A 3,540-nucleotide genomic window follows, 5' to 3' on the forward strand; every position below is an offset into this window, starting at 1 on the left:
GAGAGGGAGAGGGAGAGAGAGGGAGAGAGAGAGAGAGGGAGAGCGCTGCCAGTTGGGTGCCCAAGCGGGAGAGGGAGGGGGGAAGTTTTTCATTCATTTCCAGTGCTCGGTATAATGGTCAGAACACAATTAAAATATATAGAATCTTAAATGACTATATTCAGTCATTAAAGTGAATGAATGTAAATGAACGTTGATTAATGTGACTTGGTTTAAAAAGAGAAGGTGCGCAATGATTGAGATCGTTATAATGAATGTCTTCGGAACTCTGTAGATCCGGGGTGCTGACTGCACTGCAAAAAAATTCCAATTTATGAAAACGTTTCATTTAGTTCTCATTTTCAAACTTAAAAAAACCCCACATTGACATGTATTAATTGCATTGTTTTATTGTAGCCTAGTTTAACTTAAACTTTTTAGCGGAATTTAGCAGAATTTTTGTCTAATCTAATTGAGTTATATTTTGCTGCCTTATTTGAATATACACGGGATAAGTCCTGAAACAAGTCAAAACTGCACTGGACGCGTCTTTATTACAAAGTTTCCTCACGTGTTAGATAAACAACACGACTGAAGCTGAGGCGTCAACCGCGTTGGACATTTTTTTTTGCAGTGTGCGCGGCTTTCCCACTCTGTGTTCGTTTGAAAAACTCTTGACACGCGAAAGGAGATGTCCACGATGTACACATCTTGACCAGATCAGGTTATTATCAAAGTGATAAATCGTCCCAAACTTTTTCTGGCACTTGCTGCCGGCAGATCTCGGGCTGTGCGCATGTGCGAAGGTGTCCAGACTGACAATGCTGGAGAGATAGCGCGTTTGGATTGAGAAACCCAGAGAAAAAGGACAGAGAAAAAACAAAAAGGAGGAAAAAAGATCCGAGAAAAAATCCAAACAAAACCCACGCCGAGAGACGGGCACCATGAGGTCCAAAGGCAGGGCACGGAAACTGGCCACGAGTAGGTGCAACATCCCTTTCTTTTTTTTCCTTTTGAAACATGCCATCTTATATACCTATAGACTGTCGCTGTTATCACGGCGTTTATCAATAGTTTCTGTGACGAGTTCATTTCCACCAGGGAACCAGACTCTTCACTTTCACCTGTTAGGAGCGATAAAACGATGTTATTGACGCGAAGAAAAAGAATGAAACGAAAGCTGTCACAACAAGAGAGGAAAGTTTGAAGTTTCGGCAGCGATGGAGGAACTTTCTGCAGGGCGTCCGCTCCAGTATTGGAATTGCTCGTTGCATGTAGTGGGCGCTGTAGTGTAATGTAGTGGATTGTAGCTTAAAATCTCATGTCCCGTGCATCGGCTGCTGTATTGCAATTGCTGCACGCTGCTGCTGCGGGCTGCTGGTCACTCCAGTTTGCGGGGAGCAACTTGGAAAAGGCAGGTTGATGGAAAGAAATAAGGAGAAAACGAGGATTTAGACAGGCATGGCTAATGTCGCTGAGAATGGGATCTTGGTTGGGAGTCATTCCGAGCTCGTATCAATGCGTAATGTTTGTTAAGCACTCTGAAAAAACCGAATTCACACTTTAATGTTTTAATTATTTTGATCCACGAGTGTGTTGCGGACTTTATTTACATTCCATGTCATTTGATTATAGCATACGGGGCGTCTAATACTCTAATACAATGAATTTAGGATAAAATAATAACTTAACATATTCAATGGCTTTGATTAAATTAAGCGTAATATCGAAACACTCTTGTCGTTAAATCGATTTAATTACGTGGACCCAATCAACTATAAGAGTTAATGCCGTAGATGATTGATATGGCTATTCGTGCATTGATTTGCTACAATAAATTATCAAGAGTTATATTATTTTTTTCTGAAGCTGTGTCAATCACGCACATGTTATAGTTATGGTTTCCATCAGTGTTCTGCGTATACATTTCTGTGCTCTGTTGCCTTTCATTCGAGTTTTGACTCTATAACGCTGACTTTTAATGGCTGACGGTCACAGCCTTAATCTAGAATTATGTTGCAGATGTGTTTTTTCGAAAGAATAAAACAGGGAGGTCAAAACCAGAAAGGCAATAATGTAGTGACCCAGGCCTGCATTATTCTTGTGTTTTTGCAGACGTTTTTATTTCGGCTAAAGGCTATGCTGTTAAAATGGCTTCAGTGACCAGACATCCCGTTTTGCATACCTGTGTTTTTGCATAAACGTACAGCTAACTAAATAAACAATAATACATGGTTTAGCAGCTGCAACATACACATCATTAAGACAGTTATCGCCAATAAGCAGCAGACTATATGGAAAAGTCCCATGTGGTAAGCATAGCAAATATGAATGGAGGTCTTTATAACTTTTGTGCTTCTGTCAAGTGTTTAAAAAAGTAGTTTGGCATATGGAAATCGATGCGCTCACACACAATGTCATAATTTGATTTTCTTCCTCCAGCTCTCTCGTCACTGTGCAACACAGACCTTTTTTCTTTTTTTAAATAGTTTTTTTATTAACAGCAACGCACACAAAGATGAACACGCAACAACTGCATCAAGGTGTCTACATAGCCTATACTAGTAAATGCAGTCTCTTTAATAGGCTATGCGGGATAATTCCTCGTGTATTTGACGATTATTATTCTCGAAATGGAAGACGAAGATTTCTACCTCTTCGGTCAGAATGGGGGAATGTTCTGGGTCCCGGGAGGAGCGGGCCCGCTCTGGCGCCCAGCCAAGTCTGCGCAGTGTCAACAGTGAATATTTAAATTCCCAGACCCCTCATAAGAGCTCTGCTGGTAAATGCGTTCAGTGTGTGCCTCCCGCCTGTCCGGAGAACTCGTGTTAAAGCGGGCATGTACGGGGCCTCCTTGCAGAACAGTCGTGCGATAAAAAAAAAGAGGGGGGGGGGATGTAATAGAGGAGGTGATGGAGAGGTGGCGAACGTAAGGGTGATTGATGGAGTTTGACTGATTAGTCCGCACGTCCAGATGTAATGCGGTGCGCCACAAAAACTCGCTTTTGCTTCCCAACAAGTATAGCCAAGGCGTGCAGGCCGCACCCCGTGGTGAATTGTGGGCTATACAAGATGGAGAAAGGGGGGGCTTTAAAGATCCCCTAATTAAAGGTCTAGCATATTTGTGACTCAATAAAAACATCTTGATCATAATGTGTGTGTTTAGAGGTCTTTGATAATTTCTTTGGAATAATTACAATGTCGATTAATGTCACATCACCGTCATTTTGTGATTTACAGACCTCTGATATGTACATTTTGATTCGATTTATTTTAACGCAGTGTAAACCGTAGATCTAAAGGGAAGTTCCATGAAAAGGAGTTGGAAGGTTAACAAGTGGCAATGGAGCATTCAAATCCAGTGCGTCCCAAAGGCACACACTTGTGCACTTGATAATCATTTTTCACATTTACCACAATATTTAGTCAGTCATCACTTATTGATCCACCGTCTCCAAAACTAAACCGCATTTATATAACTTTTTAGATGAAAATCTTTGGCGCATTGGCACCCCTGATTTGCACGCGAGAAGATGAGAGAGAGAGAGAGAGAGAGAGAGA

The 3,540-nt window shown here is 41.5% G+C and overlaps 1 protein-coding gene across 2 annotated transcripts in view; it reads left to right on the forward strand.

Annotated features, from left to right (window-relative positions):
- Positions 1-3,540, forward strand: part of mecom (MDS1 and EVI1 complex locus) — a 139,086-nt gene that overhangs the window by 6,680 nt on the left and 128,866 nt on the right. Inside the window, exon 1 of one of the 2 annotated variants that reach the window (XM_032508534.1) lies at positions 621-960. The exons of the other annotated variant lie outside the window; for it this stretch is intronic. The gene's annotated coding sequence lies outside the window, so the exon portion shown is untranslated. Of the gene's footprint in view, positions 1-620; positions 961-3,540 lie in introns of those variants that run through there. 2 annotated transcript variants of the gene reach the window in all.

The sequence above is a fragment of the Etheostoma spectabile genome, chromosome 3 (genome assembly GCF_008692095.1).
Source record: "Etheostoma spectabile isolate EspeVRDwgs_2016 chromosome 3, UIUC_Espe_1.0, whole genome shotgun sequence".
Taxonomy (NCBI): domain Eukaryota; kingdom Metazoa; phylum Chordata; class Actinopteri; order Perciformes; family Percidae; genus Etheostoma; species Etheostoma spectabile.